Here is a 19,663-nt window from a genome sequence, read left to right as displayed (position 1 = left end):
ACTCATTTAATCCTCACAAACACCCTTTGAGGTAGGTAAGCTGACTCTCCCCATTTCACAGCTGGTGAGTGACCGGGCTGTGACGCATGCGCGCATGCCCAAAGCTCTCTGTCTCTAAGACTCTTCTTTTACTCACCATGCTGCTGCATTCTACAGCATCCACATCTCCCACGTCAGCAGACTCTTCCAGACCCCACAGGACCCTACTCTGTTCTCATCAATTTGTGCCCGAGTCTCCAAACGCTGGGGAAAACCCTGACTTGAACTACAGTCTATCAATAGCTTCAAGGACTGAAAATTGTGTCACGTACAATAAAGAATATCAGTTCCCCGGGCACCCAGTGAGACGGAAATGGGTCTGTTAACAGTCTTGTATTCCCCATTCCACTTGGAAGGTTAACACTTGGGGTCAAATTCCCCCTGAGCTTAAACTCAGGGGCATTAAAGTAATGAGGGGTGCGAGCACTCCAGGAGTTTCGGACTAATGACTTGTGAGCTTCTGTTCAGCCCTAGATCCTGTGATTTTGGTCAAAAGAAGTCATGATCATTTAATGGAAAAGGCTAACTGGTCCATATCCCAGTATCAGTTTATTTTTAGACCAAGCTAAGTCATCACTCTACCCATTACTGTATCCCGACCCCTTCCTGTCCCTGTCACATACCCAATCGCTGTCAGCCCTCCCTGGGATGTAAATGTTCCTCAGATGTCTCCCTGACCTGTAAGATTCCCTAGACAGTTTTGCCTCCACTGCAGATGTGTCATTATCTATCTTCACAAAAAGGTCTTTCTGCTTACTGAGCTGCTAGGTGGCTCCATCAGGATCCCTCCTTTCCCTGTGCCATCCCCTCCCCACGCTCCTGCTCTCCAACCAGACCCTTCAATTCACTTGAACAATCTTCTCCTGAGCCTCTACTCTGGGGTGGGCATAGGCCTGGCTGGGGTAGAAAGGTGACTGGGACCCAGCCCTTATGGACCCAGATCCATATATTCACAGTCAGAAAGAAAAGGTAAAAGGACTTATCCCCAAATCCAAAATAAAAGCATTAATGTGTTTCCCATGCAGTAATATAAAGAAAAACAAGATAAAGAGGAAGGGTGTTTTTTTTTATATTCCCTGTGGGGTAAATAGGAGATGACAAAAAAAAGTTTTCACAGATGAGGGTTTTAACGGTTGAATAGGAGTTTTCCAGGAAGAAAAAGAGGAAACAAATGCAAGGAACTGTGAAAAGGCATGTTGGTGAGTTGGGGGAATGGGGAGAAGAGGTTTACACATAATCCAGTCAAGCTTTAGTGTTGAACAGGGGAGAGCAGAGCGGTGAGAAATGAGCATGAAAAATTGTGATGGCCCCCAACCACTTTGCTGGCTTCGTTTTGTAAAATGTTTACGTTTTGAAATAATTTCACACTAACGGGAAAGTTGTAAGATTCATATAAAGAACTCTCATATACCTTTTTCACCTAGTTCCCCAAAACAGTCAAGATTTTCCCACACAAGCTGTATCATCTCTCTCTCTCTCTCTCTCTCTCTCTCTCTCTCTCTCTCTCTCTCTCTCCGAGAGAGAGAGAGAGAGAGAGAGAGAGAGAGAGAGAGAGAGATTTGTATTTTTTTCTGAGCTACTTGAGAGTGAGTTGAGGTCATGATATTCCTTTACATCTAAACACTTCGTTGTCTATTTCCTAAGACCAAAGTCATTTCCTTGGATAACTACTACATAAAGTCAGAAAATTTATGTTGACTTAATACTATTATCTAATCCACAAACCTTATCCATATTTCACCAATTTTCCCAATAATTTCCTTTATAACAACAAAAATGTTGCCCACCTTATTTTTTTACTCTATTAAAATTTTTCAATTACAATTGACATTCACAGCATAGTGGATATACAACCATATACTTTACAAAGTATTTCCCCTGATATTTCCAATACCCCCCCCCCGAAACCATATAGAGTTATTAAAATATTATTGACTATATTCCCCATGCTGTACCTTACATCCCCGTGACTATTCTGTAACTACCAATTTGTACTTCCTAATCCCGTCCCCTTTTTCATTCAATCCCTCTAACCCAGTGATGGCGAACCTTTTGAGCTCGGCGTGTCAGCATTTTGAAAAACCCTAACTTAACTCTGGTGCCGTGTCACATATAGAAATTTTTTGGTATTTGCAACCATAGTAAAACAAAGACTTATATTTTTGATATTTATTTTACATGTTTAAATGCCATTTAACAAAGAAAAATCAACCCAAAAAATGAGTTCGCGTGTCACCTTTGACACGCGTGTCATAGGTTCGCCATCACTGCTCTAACCCCCCTCCCATCTGGCAACCCTCAGTTTATTCTCTGTATTTATGAGTCTGTTTCTGCTTTGTTTATGTGTTTATTTTGCTCTTTAGATTCCACATATAAGTGAAATCATCTAACATTTGTCTTTGTCTGATTTATTTTACATAGCATAATATCCTCCGGGTCCATCCAAGTGATAAGATTTTTTTTCTTTTTTATGGCTGAACAATATTCCATTGTATATATGTACCAAATCTTCTTTATGCAATCATCTCTTGCTGAACACTTAGATTGCTTTCATGTCTTGGCAATTATAAATAATGGGGCAATGAACAGGGGTGCATATATCTTTTCAAATTAGTATTTTGCATTTCTTCAGACAAATGTGCAGAAGTGGAATTGCTGGGTCATGGGTAGTTCTATTTTTAATTTTTTGAGAAACCTTCATAAGGGTTGCGCCAATTTGCAATCCCACCAACAGTGTGTGTGAGTTCCCTTTCTCCACATCTTCACCAACACTTACTGTTTGTTGATTAATTGATGATAGCCATTCTGACAGGTGTGAGGTGTATTCCTCTCATGATTAGTGATGTTGAGCATCTTTTCATATATCTTTTGGCCATCAGTGTGTCCTCTTTGAAGAAATGTCTATTTAGGTCCTCTGTCCATTTTTTAAAATTGATTGTTCAGTTTTTTTGGTGTTCAGATGTATGAATTCTTTATAAATTTTGGATATTAACACCTATCTAACCATCCTATTTTACATTGGAACCCCACCACTCCCAACATGCCCTGGCCCTGTTTTTTTTTTTCTTTTTTTAAATAATTCTTTATTGTTGAAAGCATTACATATGTCCCTCTTTATCCCCCATGAACCCCCTCCAGCCCGCCCCATTTTTTCTTCACAGCTCTTTCCACCATCTAACATATAATATAATTTTCTTATTTTTAAATTGTCTCTTCTTCCCACCACCCTACTAGACTGTAAGCCTATAAGGTCAAGATTTTTATCTATGTTGTTCACTGTCTTATCCACAACACCCAAAATAGTGTCTGGCATGTGGTAGTTGTTCGATAAATTTCTTCCCACAGCTGAATGGCCAAAGTACTGCTCTCCCTCCTTTAAAGTACTTGGGGTTCTTCATACTTTTACATGTATGTAATATACATTGCAAGGGAAAGACCTACCCCGGAACAGTTAAGGCTTCTCTGAAGGGTAGCCCAAGTCAACTAAATCCCCATGGGGCCGTTCATACATATGCAAAAGTCTTTGAGGTACAACAGTATCCATTCCTCTGCAAACAGAGTTAGCATCTTTAGATCTAATGGAAAGATTAAAAGAAAACCCCCCAACTGAAAGGTCAATTTATAGATTCAACAGTTAAATCAAGCCATATCCTTAAGCACACAGGACACAAACCTTGTATTAAATCAAAGACTTAATCTGAGTTAAGCTACCCTGGCTGGAAACCTGAGCTGGAGGCGTGTAATTAATACCCACCAATCAGCACCAGCTACTTCAGCAGACCACCTTGGACAATTTCCAGGGGGCTCTGGGGATGCTCACCTTCAAGGTGCAGAGATGGTGGGCTTCTTTCTGTCGGACCTCATCTCCTAAGACTCACCCTAGGCTCATGACACTCCACCACCAGCCTCTTTGTGCTTCTGAAACATGTCAAGGATACTTCAAGGTCATTTGTACCTGCTCTCCACCCAATTTCCCTTTGGACTTTGCTCAAATGTCACCTTCTTGGTGAGAACTTCTCTCCTGCCCTATTTAAATCTATGAACACCTATCCTCCCTGCTATCCCCCGATACTCTTTCCTGCTTTATCCTTTTCCACAGCACATATCATCTAACATACTGCACATTTTACTTAAACATTTACTCTCTTGCCTGCAGTGATATGCAAGATCTATGATGGCAAGAGCTTGCTTTCTCATTCAATGCTGCCTCCCAGTCACCTAGAACAGTGTCTGATATATATTAGGAACTCAATACCAAATTATTTAACTAATTGGTTAGTTATATGATTTATTGATTGATTAAGTAATTAAGTGGTTAGTTAATTAACTCCGTTCCTATGGCTGGCCTGGTCTGATCACCTGGCTAATAAACTCCATCAAAGCCTGTGGTTGGTACTTGGGTTACCAAGTCAAATAAGATCCACATAGAAAAACCTAACCCCAGATGTCGCCAATATCCCACCTGAGTCATTGATGCAGTACCCTTAGGATAAAATTCAAATTCTCTTTCCCTAGAGTCCTTATCTCCTGCACCCCTATCCTCTACCACCCCCAATAGTCCCTCTACCCTCCAAAGATCTATTTCTTTCTGCTCCTCAAAGTCATTAGGTTCTTCTCACATGCAATGTCTCTCTTCATAGAACAGTCCTCTTCATCATCCCCTACTCTTCCAGCCTGGCCAAGTCCTACTCATCAGGTTCACCTCCTGTCACAGCACTCATCACATACTACGGTCATTGTCTCCTTGCAGGTCAGCCAATCTGACTAGACTGTGGGTTCCGTGAAGCCAGACCTTTGCCTTCTTCCTCCACATTGTGTCCAATGTCTAGGGCATTGCCCAACTCCTAGTTGAAATATTTGCTAATTTGGGCAAGTTATCATCCATTTAACAGATGGAGGTTAAGTATAGTATAATGATAAGACCATGACCTTGAAAACATAACCTCTGAGTTCAAATCCCAGCTCTCAATTTAATTGATGTATAAACTTAAGGAAGTTTCTTAACCTCTACAAATTTTTTTATCCAATAACATGGTAAATGAACATGGTAAATTCATAACCCATTTAGCACTGCTGTCATGGCTGGGAATATGGCAATAAACAATAGGTCTGTAATGATAGCTAACCCAAGTCATAAGTGATTAGAAGGATCTGGCTATCCTGCGCACTAAAGGAAGAACATCTGAGGCAAAATAAACATAATGTGCCACAGCATTGAGGCAGGAACAACCTCATAATGTTCAGTGAAGAGAAAAGAAGGCTAGTGGGGCAACTGGCATTCTCAACAGCAAGCCTCCCGGACCCTTAGGAAGTGCAGGGCCACTTTTCCTGCCCATTTCAGGCTGCTCACTCAAGGCTCCGATCCACCCAGCTTTGCACTCTGAGGCCATCATGGGCTCTAGTAAAGTACACTGCTTCTCCACCCACAGCTTTCTCATTGTTCTTCAGCCACAGCTGGAATCTCCCCCTGGCTGTCCACCCTGATATTTCCCACTAACCTGGCCTCAGGTTCCTACATCAGTGTCCTATGGGTGTCACTGTTCACCGGGTTGGCCTGGTTCTCAGGTTGAATATTTCTAAAGCAAAATCAATGAGCACCGGGAGATAAGTAGAATGTGGGGGACAGCAGCCCCAGGTCTTGATGCCACTGAGATCTAGTTAGGTCAGAGAATGGAACGATTCCATATCCCCGTAACCAGATTTCCATCCGCCTCTAACTCCACTACCTCTGAATGCTCAACTCTGTGGTCTAGCTCCATGGTCAGCAAACTGCGGCTCTTTGGCCCCTTGAGTGTGGCTCTTCCTACGCCTCAGGAATAGCCTAATTAAGTTAATAACAATGTACCTACCTATATAGTTTAAGTTTAAAAAATTTGGCTCTCACAAGAAATGTCAATCGTTGTACTGTTGATATTTGGCTCTGTTGACTAATGAGTTTGCCGACCACTGGTCTAGACCTTGGGATATTTTATATTTAATTAGTGTCTGCTTCACTCTGGTCCCTTTACAGAACTGATTCTCAATTGGGGCCACTTTTGCTCCCCAGAGGACAATGGTCACTGTCTATAAACACCTTTGGTTGTCACAACTAGGGGGAAGGTGCTATTACTACATAGTGGGTAGAGGTCAGGGATGGTGCTAAAGATCCTACAATGACCAGGACAGCATGCCCCCACCGCCCCCACAAATAAGACAACAGTGCTAAGGTTTAGAAACCCTAATTTAATGGAACCTATGGCTCATACACATAAACATTAAATATGTATATAAAGAGATGCCAAAATGTATTTGTATGCAAAGAAATTCAAATTAAAATATTAATGAGATATTTACACCTACTATGCTGACAAAGTTCAAAAAGGACAAGTATTGGCAGGAATGTGGGATACAGAACCTTCAGGAATAGCTGATGGGAGTAGACACAGGTATTGCTATTTATCAGAGTAAGAGGCACAGACCCAATGACCAGCAATTCTGCAAGAAATTCTCACCAGACTCCTTATAAGGACATATACGAAGATAATCACTGCAACGTTACTTGTGGTTTCAGGAAGTTAGAGGCACCAAGGGTGTCCATCACTGGGGAAGAAGGCAAGTAAAGGTGGATGAATGAACACCATGGAATATTAGAAGTGACATTTTAGATATACAGTAGTAGAGGTGGATCTACAACTATAATGCGAGGGGGGAGGGTAAGTGACAAACAATATGCGGTCATTAGTACCATTTCACACAAATAAATTTTTTAAGTGTAGGAGAGTACATTGATACAAGCACTTTGGAATATTGTTTGGCAGTATATACTAAAGCCAAATATAAAAACTATGACCCAGCAATTCCATTCCTGGAAGGGTATTCAAGAGAAATGAGTGTGTCACCAAAACACATGTATAAGTATGTTCACAGCAGTTTAATTCATAATAGCCCCCCCCCAAACATGCAACAGCCAGTTGTTAACAAATAGAGGTATATCCAGATAGTGGAATACTATATAGCAATGAAGATGGAAAAACCACAACTATATGCAACATGGATGACCTCATAGACAAAATGTTCAGCAAAAGAAACCAGAAACAAAGAGAACATACTATGTGATTTCTGTAATAAAGTTCAAAATCAGACAAAAGTAATCAATAGTTTTAGAGATCATTACAGTAGTTCCCTCTGAGGATGACAGACTTTAAGAGTCCACAAGGAAGATTTCTACAGTGCTGGAAATGGTCTTCATCTTCATCTTGGTGGTGATTAAGCAGGGATCTGCACATATATCAAGCTGTCTATGTAAGATTTGTGCTCTTTATATTATGGCTAAAAATAAAATTTGGAGGGGCACCCTCAAAAGACACAGGCTCCCCTGACAGCACTCAGTGCTGGCAAACATGCAGCACAATTAGAAATTCTCACACATTGCTGATGGGAATGCAGAATGGCTCAGCCGCTCTGTAAAATAGTGTGGCAATTTCTTATAAAGTCAAACATACACTTACAATATGGCCCAGTAATGCCACTCCTGAGTGTTCTAAAGAAATGAAAACTTATGCTTACACAAAAACCTGTACATAGATACAGAAATGTGTACAGCAGTGTCATTCATAATCACCAAAACTGGAGACAATCCAAATATCCCTCAGTGAGAGAGTAGATAAACAAACATCCCATCCACAGAATACTACTCAGCAAAAAAAGAAAAAAGAAACAGCTGACATAGGCAACAACCTGGATGAATCTCAAAGGCGCTGTCCTGAGTGAAAGAAGCCAATAGCAAATGTTACCATATGAACCCATTTATATGACGTTCTTAAAAAAAAAAATTATAGTGGGGCAGATGGTGGTTGCCAGGGATTATGGATGAAAGAGAGTATGACAATAAAGAAAGAACACAAAGGAGTTCCTTGGAGTGATGAAAGTGTTCAGTATCCTGATTGTGCCAGTAGTAGTTACATGAATCTATAATGTGTTAAATTTCATAGATCCGTATACCAAAACAAAAAGAGAGAGACAACTGTACTGTATAATTTAAGATATAGAATAAATAAAATATTGATTCAAAGTCCTATTCCATCCTATATAATAAAAGCCTAATATGCTAAATGTCCAGTCATCCATTCAACCAATCAAAGCGTAATATGCTAATGACATGCTAAGGTCACTCAACTGCTCGCTATCATGTGCACTGACCACCAGGGGGCAACACTCCAACCAGTAGGTTAACTTGCTGCTGGGGTCAGCCGATTGGGACAGAGCGAGACAGGCCAGATATGCCCTGGAGCCCTCCTGTGGTCCCTCCCCGGCTGGCCAACCTTCCACATCCCTCCCTGGCCCCGACTGTGCACCAGTGGGGTCCCTCAGCCTGGCCTGTGCCCTCTCACAATCCGGGACCCCTCAGGGGATGTCAGAGAGCCAGTTTCAGCCCAACAGCAGAATAACCGGTTGCTATGACGCACACTGACCATCAGAGGGCAGACACTCAAGTAGGAGCTGCCCCCTGGTGGTCAGTGTGCTCCCACAGGGGGAACGCCGCTCATCCAAAAGCTGAGCTCACAGCTGGCGAGCGCAGTGGTGGTGGCGGGAGCCCCTCCTGCCTCCACGGCAGAGCTAAGAATGTCCAACTGGTGGCTTAGCAGGCCTAAGCCATCAGTCAGACATCCCCCGAGGGCTCCTGGACTGCGAGAGGGTGCAGGCCAGGCTGAGGGACCTCCTCCCCCCCACCCCGAGTGCATGAATTTTGTGCACCAGGCCTCTAGTAAATAATAAAGAACCATTTTAGAAATGTAATGAATAAGTTCTTGGGGTCTAATTATGTGACATGATGGAGGTATTAACTAATGCCATGGTGGTAATACTTTTGTAACGTGTAAGTACATCAAATTGATGTGTCCTACCTTAGCTTACACAATGTTATATGCCAATTATATCTCAACTAGAGGCCCAGTACATGAATTCATGCACCAGTGGGGTTCCTCGGCCTGGCCTGTGGCATCAGGCTGAAACTGGCTCTCCAACATCCCCTGAGGGGTCCTGGATTGTGAGAGGGTGCAGGCCAGGCTGAGGGACCCCACTGGTTCACGATCGGGGCTGGGGAGGGACGCAGGAGGTTGGCCAGCGGGGAGGGATCGTGGGAGGGCTCCAGGGTGTGTCCGGCCTGTCTTGCTCAGTTCTGATCAGCCGGACCCCAGCAGCAAGCTAACCTACCGGTTAGAGCATCTACCCCCAGGTGATCAGTGCACGTCGTAGCATCTGGTCAAAGTGTCAACTGTCTGCTCCCTGGTGGTCAGTGCACATAATAGTGAGCAGTTGAGCGGTCTTAGTATATCATTAGCATGTTACACTTTGATTGGTTGAACGAATGACCAGACACTTAGCATATTAGGCTTTTATTAATAGGATAGGCTAGAAAAATAGAAATATATATGTATATATATTACACCAAAAAAATACACATGCTGCAAGAACATACACAAACAAAAAGATATATGTTAAGCACAAAATGGTGACCCCTTTAGGTAGTGAATATGAACGAATGGGAGTGAGGTGTGGGGATAAAAAGAGATGAACCTGAAGACAAATAAATAAAACAGTCAGTGATGTGCTAGGAAGACCAGCACCAAAGACTGAGAGGCAACTGTACTCACTGTAGTTTATGACAAGGACCAGCAAGGGGGAAAGAGCGCATCACCCATGATCGGAGGAATCCATGCACAGGCCCGCAGCATTCACTGCCCCCCTTCATTCCCGGGGATCACACTGAACATGCTCTTCCTCCAACAAAACTCAGCGACGTGTGTGCAGTGCTTCTGCCAGGGAGCCCACTTCAGACTCACAGTGCAGAGGTTTTATTGTGAATTAGTTATGTATGCACAACAGCCAGGTGTAACTTTTGAAATCCCAGGCTCCTAAAAAGGAAGCAGGTATTCAATGCCTGCTACGTCAACTCTTTCTTGCACTGGAGCCCTGCGTAGACCAATGTTGATGTTTGATGAGCCTAACAGTTCAAAAGAAAAAATAAAATAAAATGGACACTGTGTGAGCCAAACAAAAGGATGGTTTGATCAGATACAGCCATGGGCAACTGCTGTGTCTCTACTCTGAGGGCTGCAACCACAGGGAAAGGAGCCCCAGGAGGCAGATTATGGCTACCAGTGATTTGAGGTAGAATAGAGACCCCTCCCGTTTCCTACCTTAAACCAGCACTGCCCTTGGCAAATGATCTGAAAGTATTTTGCTCTTGCTTTGCCTCATTGAGTGACAACCAAAAGTCACACACACACACACACACACACACACACACACACTCACTCACTCACACACATACAGACACAAATCCCTCAGCAAATGTTTAAAAATGGAGAAGTGTACAAGGGCTGAAAACAACTCACAGATCTCCTCAGAATGACATAAAGATGGAATGAATCTTACCCTCCTGTGGTGACCCTCCCAGCCCCCCAACTCTAAAGCATCTCAGATTAAAGTAAGAAATTCTCTAATGTTCACAGTTTCCGCTTTTTAAAGCTCCAGGCATGAAAGAGTTTTTGCTCCCTAATGATACCTCTCAGATGTAGCAAGACCTGGGCTCTGTCTAGCTGAGGAACTGCCTTTATGTTCACCACAGACTCCCCTCGCCTCAAAGATAAACCCTCAGCAAGAACGAGGAGCCTGAGAAGCCACAGATACTCTGATATTAATTGATCTGCTCCGAGTTGTCAGTTCTTCTGGTCATTATTTAAGCCGTGCTATGTGTTAACCAGGCAGACTCACTAGATTGATGGATGAGTAAATGAATGGGTGGGTGGGTGGGTGGGTGGATGGATGGATGGATGGATGGATGGGATAATTGGACAGATGGATAGCTAGGTGGATGGATGCAAGGATGGATAGATGGGTAGATGGATGGATGAGTTGGTGGATGGATGGATGGATGGATGGATGGATGGATGGATGGATGGATGGATGGATGGATGGATGGATGAGTGGGTGGATGGGTGACTGAGTGGATGGATGAGTGGATGCATACATGCATGCATGCATGAGCGGATGCATGGATGAATGCCTGGATGGAGATAGGCAGATATAGACAAAATAGAGATAGATATGAATAGTTCAAAACAGAGGTGATTTGTCCATTCATTCAATACATATTTGTTGAGTTATCTACTATAAGCCAGGCACTGTTCTGTGTGCTGAGTCTATAACAGTAACCCAAACAGACAAACACTCCCTACCTTCATGGAGATTGCATTCTAGAAGAGAAGAGACAGACTATAAACAAGTACAGCATATAGAATGCTAGTTGGAGTTAAGTACTATGGAGAGAAAAAATAAAAAGAGGGGGCTGGAACTGGCTGGGGAGAGTTTAAATTTTAAACAGTAGGGTTAGAGAAGGACTCACTAAGAAAGTGATTTTTGAATAAAGATCTAAAGGAGATTAGAGTCCTCAGTTTTAATAATACTTTTTAAATAGATAGACCTAATTACCTGGGGAAAAGCCGGCTAACACCAAAAATGCTAAGACATTGAAAAATCACAGAAGTTGGCTTAACACCAATAGGATCTACAGGAGATCACAGAATGTAAATATTTATTTGTTTGCCAGATTTGCATTGGAGATGCACAGTATGACTTGGGCACAATTGGAAGAAACCAAGGGACTATCACGAAGAATGGCCTGCCAGGCCTAAAGTAACCAGGAACTCTATGACACTTGTGTCATAATAATGTAGTAACAGAATGATGGAGAGAGGCATAGAAATAGGTGGAAGTATAGAAGCAACCAGGGCTGATACAGACACCCTTGGGACATACCAGCTGGGTCAAAAAAAAAGGAACAAGGACAGGAGGAGGCTGAAGTTCTATATATGCATTATGAAAATGCAAATTAGAGGCACCTGGGAATCTCAGGGGATTTTGCACATCTGTGGCTTCTCCAACTGACCCATCACTAGCCACATAGATAAGCCCATACAGACAAAGTCATTCTGCACACTGTCACCTGTTCTGCATTGCCACAAGGACTGCCTACGGACTAGGAAGTAGCAATGATCACAAGCAATGAGAGTACTTGTAAGTCAAGTTCGAATTACAGGGCCTCATCCCACCCTGACATGCACACCCCTTTCTAATCCGACTTTGCTGTTCTTCCCAGTAAGGAGTGGAGTCTATTTCTCCACCCTCTTGAATCTGAGCTGGCCATGTAATTGGCTTTGTCCAGTACAATCTCCAAGAAGTGATATTCAAGGAGTTCAAGCCTAAGCCACAATAGGCCTGCAGACTCTGCCTTCCCTGTCTTGAAAAGCTTCCCTGCAGGGTGAGTGCAGCTTCCATTTTGCATCCCAGGTGCCTGCTTGCCTCAGCACTGCCCCGCCCTGCACCTGCCCCTCCATCACCCTGAAAGGCGGCAGGGAGAATCCTGGGAAGGAGGATGGCCCAGTCCTCTGGGTGGGCGGCATGATCGGTGCCCTCCGTTCCTGTGCAGGTGGGCTGACTAATGGCACAGTTAAAGAGAGCCAGCTGCTGCCTTCAGCTCCCTCCTGCAGAGATCCTTAATTACTGGGCTTCACCTGTTGAGTCCCCTTAAGCGACATGTGTGTATTTTTAAGTGGGCAAACAATTCATTAGGAAGTGCCGGCATCTTAGAGGAGGGAGAGCCCCCAATTGAGTTCAGAACCTCACTGCTTCCGCCCGCCCAGGAAGAGCAGGCCAAGGGGGCGCTGCTTTTATCTGAATGCCACCCAGACTAAAAAAAGACCTTCAGCAGATGGCAGGGACTCAGAAGCCCATGGGGAGGAGCCCTGAGGTCAGACCACGCCCTTCTTAGTCGGCCTCCAACCTTCAGCATCCTCCCGGGTCCCCCCTTTAGCTCAGTAACCTTGTAATGATGTTGTACAGGCATTCAGGGACCACCCCCACAGGGCCAAAACTGCTGGAGCATTTTGTTAAATAAATGAAAGCCTTGCAAAAGCCTAGCCTAAAGTTATTAATAGATATTGTGGCCTAAAATAATGTCTTAAGGTATTAGAATACAGGTCCTCAGACAGTGTTCTCAACCCTCACATTAGGGGAGATTCTTTTAAAACTCAGGTGCCCAGACTCCAAATTCAGATTTAGTTGGTCTGCGTGTGCCCCCCCCCCAGCCCCCGCCCCCCGCCTGCATCAGAATTTGTGTAAAGCTCCCGTGGCAACTCTGATGTGCAGCCAGGATTGAAAAACACGCCAGCAGTTTGTATTGCACTTTGACAGATTACAAAGTACTTTCTCAAGGATGGGCCCTGGGTCTTGTCCCTGCATCACCCACACCAAGCACAGTGCCTGGCACAAAGTTTGTCACTAATACATGTTACATGAATAAAAATAACATCACTTGATTACATTATGGGTTTTTTCAATTATTTACCTTACACATGTGTCCAGGTACTTATTAATTTTACATAAATGCATAAAAGTGACTAAATCATGCTTAGAGAGAGAGAGAGCGCACTTCCATTTCCTAATCATTTTTGCTTGCTTGCCCTGCCCGCCTCTCAACCCCACCCTGCCCAGTGCCCTGTCCTGTCTGAAATCCCATACAAAACAGCCCAGTCTGTGATCCTCCATATATTCTCCATCCTCATTTAATTCTAGACAGACATGTAGACATAGGGGAGCATGGTGGTCACTGCCTGTTCTGTAGAAATGGGATCTTATTCACATCAATTCCTTGCAGAAAGCCCCCATGTCACCTGCTGGAACTCCGAGACAGGCACACACGAGTCCATGAGCAGATGCACGGTAACTGACTCAGTTATTGCCCCTCGGAGAGGCAGGCACTTTGCTTCCCACTCCTCCCACATGAGAAACCAGACAGCAATAAACACAAGGTGGTTTGATGCTCGAAACCGCCCTGCAAACCACAAATACCCACACAGATCTTTCTTCCCACCCCAGAGACTCACCCAGTGTCTGGCAAGCCTGCCCTGACACCCTAAGCTCCATCTCTGGCCGAGGGGACGGTAATGATTTACATGAGATCCTGCACACAAAAAGCACTTTACAATCTGCAGAAGGCTTTGTGTCAAGGCAGCCCAGTTCTCCATGGCCAGCCCATCCACAACGGCGGAGAGCTGCTCAATACCATCATTAACAGCTCATTGATCCAATTACATTTCTTTCTGTTCCACTTCAGAATTACAATCTCTCTTCCCCCTCGAAAGAGCCCAGATAGATTCCCGATGACCAGTGGAAGAGGTGGCTGCCATCGGGACTCGCCTGAGAGACCCAGACACTCATCTAACTGTGGCGTGGGATGAATTAATCTGGTTGACACATCAGACTGCTCCATGGGAACTTGTCATTTTCTCCAGCCTCTTTGTTTTCTGGGGAGACTTAGGGGTGCAGCCAAACTTAGGTCAACCCAGGAGCATCACGGGGTTCTCTCGTATGTGATGGGCACTCAATAAGTAACTGTTGGATTGGAAAATGCCCAAGGGATCATAATTGGGGCTCAAAGCAGAGCAGGTTGGCTGAATAAATGGGATTTGTCCAGATGGTCTCTTTGTGGGACTGGCCAGTATGGGAGCTGGAATATGAATCCAAATGTAATGCATAAAATGAGAATATATTCTAGAATAAGGCAAAGTGAAGACCTTGAGTGACAGCAAAGGGCAAAGTATAAGGAACTAAATACATGTTCTAAGGCCAATAGGCAGGATAATGGAGGAGAGAAATAGACAGTAATAGGACCAGAGCAGGGAGCATTCACTCACTTGACAACTATACATATATCCATACCTACCAAATGCCAGCACTGAGCTACGTATTAAAGATACACTGGGATAGATGTCACAGCTAGCCCTCAACTGCTCGTGGTCTGGTGGAGGAGACCAAGATATAAACCCACAATTACAACAGAGCCATGAAAATACAGTACAGAGAGGCCTATGACCGAGTTAAACCCAGGGAAATCTGAGAGTACACGGAAGTGCCTACACCAACCAGGGAAAGTAGAGAAGACTTCTTGGAGGAGGAGATAGAGGAGAGAGAATTAGCCAAATGAAGGGAAAACAGGGTAGATTGGCAGGTAAACAGTTTATACCAGTGGTCAGCAAACTGCGGCTCACGAGCCACATGCGGCTCTTTGGCCCCTTGAGTGTGGCTCTTCCACAAAATACCACCTGCAGGCGTGCACATACAGTGCGACTGAAACTTCATGGCCCATGCGCAGAAGTTGGTATTTTTAGCCACACTCGAGGGGCCAAAGAGCCGCATGTGGCTCGCGAGCCGCAGTTTCTGAGCCACAGTTTGCTGACCATTGGTTTGTACCAAGAAGGGCTGGGGCCTCAGTCCCCTTGCAGTCCCCTCTGTCTTTAAGTTCTACAGCTAGACTCCTGGACAATGACAATCTATGCCCATAATCATGTCCCTGGGCATGACAAGCCCAGTGCTCTCCCACCTTTGTCCATGCTGTTCCTTTTCCCTGAACAGCACTATCCTCTCTCCCCAACCTGCAAAGCCATCATGCCCCCCTCCATCAAGAGACAGCACCAATGTTACCTACTCCATGAAGCTTTTCCAAATTCCTCTACTTGGAATTAATCTCCGTCTCTCTTTCTGAATTCCGGTAACACTTTGCTTGTCCTCTCTTATATTACACAGCACTCTTGACATCCTATATAATAAAAGCGTAGTATGCAAATTGTCCCCTGGACCAGGGGGTGGGGCCGGCCAGGGGAACAGAGGGAGGCCCCGGCCAGTGGCAGCAGGTGGCCTGGGGAAGGGAGGGAGGCCCCAGCCGGCAGCCCAGCAGCCGGCAGCTGCTAGGGTCCCTACCATTGCAAGAATTTCATGCATTCTGCCTCTAGTTATATTATAATTATTTGTGTATTTGTCTTAGCTCTGCTACTAAACTATAAACTCCACTGGGGCAGAAAACCTTGTCTTAACCACCTTCGTATTCCCCACAGTGCCTTATCCAAGGCAGGAGCTCAATACATGTTGAATGAAGACTGTGTTTACCAGATTCCAGGTGAACGGGAGAAAGTTAATGGACAGCACAGCTGGAATCGGTGGACTGGGCCAACTTTCTAACAACTGGAATTGGCCGCTTGCTAAAGCCGTGAATTCCCCATGAATAGAGAGGTTCTTAAAAAACAGCAGGACAAGATGATTTTTAAGCTCATCTGATCTTTGCCAGGTTACTAGGATGAAGAATAGTTGATAAATAAGCAAAGACAGCAGAATCCCATTAACAGGTGAGACAGAAATAGATGTAAGTTCATGTCAATGTTATAGCACTCGGGCTGGCTGACAGGTGCATGGACAGTTATTAAATTATTAAATATTTAATCCATTAAAGTAAAATAACAGATTCATTCTTAGAGAAATGGCAGTGTCTCATGGACAAGGACTATAATTAACCTAAATGTGAACAGCTGAGATCTATTTTAAAAGCTTGACCTATCTAATAGCTGATCCCCAGATCTGATTTGGTGTGTCAGTGGGGTCAAGTGATGAGGGCTCTCTAAAGCACAAATTTCACAATGTCATCCTGCTACATAAAACCTTCAGTGGTTCCCCAGTGCCCCAGGATATACTCCTCGATCCTCGGCATGGTGTTTGAGGCCCTGCCAGCCTCACCTTCCACCACTCCCCTGTCACACTCAATCATGTGTCCCAATCTCAAAGGCCAGAAGGGACACAGTAGAGGGTGCTGGGAGAGAAAACCACAAGTGCACACCCCAACTCCAGACCTGAGCAATTTCACATGCCCAGCTCCTTTTCCCAAGAGGAATACAGACTCAGTACTGCGAGCTCTTCCAAGTTTTCAAAAGAATCAGGAAATCCAGATTTTTGATAGGATCTGTCATTTTTCAAAATTGGCTCTAAAGCCTTTATGCACAGGTCAGCAAAACCCCATCTGTGGCCTATGGATCCCTACCAACCCTATGCTTTACTTAGAATCTATTTTTTTAAATCTACTTAGTGTTACTATAAAGTGATATGCGCGCTCACGTCCATAATTCCCTCCCTGGTGTTTCCTCTGCCTACATCATTCTTCCCATCTCCTTTTTCCAGATGCATTTCTAACCTTTACAATTTGCTTCCAGTAGCTGTTACTCCTGCAGGTTTCTTCATTTCTTCACACGTTCCTACATTTTCACAATTTTTATAATAAACATGAGTAGCAGATGCCGTCACTGCTCTCCCACGCCCCCCAGGATCCGTTTGACATTTTCATGCCTACAAGCCCCCCTTGGGCTTCCACTCTCAACAGCCTCAGGCTCTTGGCACCCACTCGCTCTTCAGGCTTGGAGAGCCACAAGTCCCTGGGAATTTATGTCCCCCAAGAGCGGCACTTAGCCAAGGAATGGCAGGTGGGCGGGGGGGTGTAAATACTCCAGGTCCCTTACCCCCAATGGGGATAACTCCAATAATGCTGTCTCCCCATCTCCCCTGCAGACTGAGCCAACGTCTTCCTCTGTAGGACTTCGCTTATTATCACACACTTGCGTGTGTTATTTCCTGGAAACACTTCCTAACAGATCAGTTTCAAATGAGTCCGCAGTCCAGGAGCTGCTTCCAGGAGCTGCTTCCGGGAGCTGTGACAGACAGCTCCGACATGGCATCCAGTGACCTCCGTCTCCTTGTGTTCCTGCCCTTGTGCAGTCCTCTCTGTTGAGTGTGACTTGCTTCTAAGTTTAAAGCTGAGGGGTGTCACTTCTATGATCAGGTGAGAAATGATGTGTAACTCCCATCTTACCAGCAGCCTCTAACAGACTTGCTAGGTGTCTTCCCGGCTTGCATGTTTTGACAGTGCAAGCGGCCAAGTAGCACAGATCCCTGTGGCAAGGACCCGAGGGTGGCCTCTGACCAATGGCCAGGAAATAGCTCAGTGCTGCCAAAACCAGTCAGTGAGCTTGAAATGAATACTTCCCCACTTGAGTCTTCATAGACGTTGGGCCTTTTGCAACACCATGAAACAGAGAACCCAGCTAAGCCACAGCCAGACTCCCAACCCGCAAAAATTGTGAGATAATAAATGTGTGTTGTTTTAAGCTTCTTGGTTTTTGGGATAATTTGCTATGAAGCAATAGATGACTAATACAGGATCTCAACTTAAGAAAACATATACTACTTCCATAATTAGAAAAAATCCCATCCTAGACATCTTCTCCAGAAAGCCATCTCTGAGTCCCCAGGCCAGAGCCCTGTGTCCCCTCTGTTGTGGTCCTCATCACTCTGAATGTCCTGGGAATCATCCATGTCGCCTGCCTCTCCCCATTTGTCTTCCCCAGTCGTCACATTGAGTGTAGGCCTTTGGGAGAGAAAAAGGCCTGATATGTTTCTATATCTTAACACTTAAGCATAGTACCTGGGATATAGTAAATGCTTAATAAATGTTTATTAAAGTAATTTAGTTATTTGTTAATTGTTTCTGCCATGAGCTTTTGGCCAAGTGTCTCCCTATATCTGTCATTCTCTAGATGCCAAATCAGACCTTCGGGACTCAGCGAGATCTCCCCTCGCTGCGCCCCCCACGTCATTTTCCAAGCAGTGTCCTCTTTTCTATCACCAGGGCACATATCAATTTCACACTGACACCTCCTCCCATCTGTTCAATTCATCTGTTGGACAATAACTTGCTGCCACTTCAGAGCAACAGGGAGTTCACTCTTCCTTTCACAGCCCTCTGGGAAGTTCAGCGAAATTATCTCTGATTGATGTGATTTCTTCTCTTGGTCCTAATGACAAAATTACAGTAAAATCCAGCTCTATTTTGCACCACACTTGGAAAAAAATCTGCTCAGCTTTTGTCTGCCAACCACAACAAAAATTTGATTAACTGGGGATCAAGCACACATTGGTTTTATGTTTTTAGGGTGTGTTTTTCCCCTGGCCAGCTGAGGAATAAAATTGAAAATACCATTTATTTCCCCCCTTATTATTTGGAAAAAGAATCAATAGGTTCGCCCACGTTGCTGCCCACTGGGAATAAATTCCCCCAAAGAAATGGAGTCTCTGACAGAGAAGAGCATCCTGCAGACCTGAGAATCAGGAATTTTGGGGCTAAACGTGGTGTTAGAAATTAGGCAGACTCAGCAGAGATCTTTGGCATGTGGGATTTTTATTTAAAACTTTATTTGTTATCACTCATTTTATTTGCTATTCCTTGTCTTTACCCTTCTCCTAGAAGCCAAGGACAGAGCCTGTGTTCTGGTTATTTGAGGATGCAGATTCTTGAAGTCCAGCTCGTGTAAGTGGATTGTATTCTAATGAAGATGGTAGAGACTTTTACAGATATGTAAATCCAAGCTTATTAAATGAATCTCATGGTCCATCCACTCAGTACTTATTCATGGTCTCCTAAGCATCTTGGACTCTCGTTCCCCTCCCTCTGAGACACATGGAACTCCCAGCTGGTACCTTCCCTTGGTCTATGGCATTGTGAGAAAAGGGAAACTTTCTTGTTACTAAACTAACAGATTCTTTTAGCTCTACGGGAGGAAGAAGAAGCCAGAATGGTACTTTGATGCCTTGACCAAAATTCAATCATACTTTAAGGGAAAGGAATTATAAAAAAAGGAAATAGATTATTGAGCACTATCTCTGTGCCAGGCACTGGACTGAGATTTTTTAACTGATAGCCTAAGAGGCT

The sequence above is a fragment of the Myotis daubentonii genome, chromosome 4 (assembly GCF_963259705.1).
Source record: "Myotis daubentonii chromosome 4, mMyoDau2.1, whole genome shotgun sequence".
Lineage (NCBI taxonomy): Eukaryota > Metazoa > Chordata > Mammalia > Chiroptera > Vespertilionidae > Myotis > Myotis daubentonii.
Note: the sequence above shows the minus strand (reverse complement) of the source record.